This window comes from Myotis davidii, unplaced genomic scaffold, assembly GCF_000327345.1.
Source record: "Myotis davidii unplaced genomic scaffold, ASM32734v1 scaffold425, whole genome shotgun sequence".
NCBI classification, from domain to species: Eukaryota; Metazoa; Chordata; class Mammalia; order Chiroptera; family Vespertilionidae; genus Myotis; species Myotis davidii.
This window is the reverse complement of record NW_006296413.1, coordinates 4,826,926-4,827,206: the sequence shown is the minus strand read 5'-3', so window position 1 is coordinate 4,827,206 and position 281 is coordinate 4,826,926. Positions and strand designations below refer to the sequence as shown.

General features: G+C 63.7%; 1 protein-coding gene across 1 annotated transcript in view; it reads left to right on the top strand.

Moving 5' to 3' along the window:
* The window catches only part of OTUB1 (OTU deubiquitinase, ubiquitin aldehyde binding 1), a 12,868-nt gene that overhangs the window by 6,299 nt on the left and 6,288 nt on the right, over positions 1 to 281 (top strand). The gene's annotated exons all lie outside the window — the stretch shown is intronic.

Genomic DNA, 281 nt, shown 5'->3' with positions numbered 1-281 from the left:
GTCGTGGGGGAGGGAGCTCTGCAGCGAGGCGCCGGGAGCGGGACCGTGTGCAGCGCTCACCTGGGGGTGGGCAACTGGGCGCCCCGTCTTCGCTAGCGGTGACCTTGGGCGTTTGTTTTACCTGTAAAGTGGGCGCACTGGAATACACAGGACTGGTGGGTGGGCAGGGGCTGGGGGATGGGAGACATCAGGGACCTTATCAATAAAACTAAATAAAAAGGATGCACGGGAGGAGGAAGGGCGGGGCCGAGCAAGTGCGGGCGCACGGGAAGCTCCGGTCC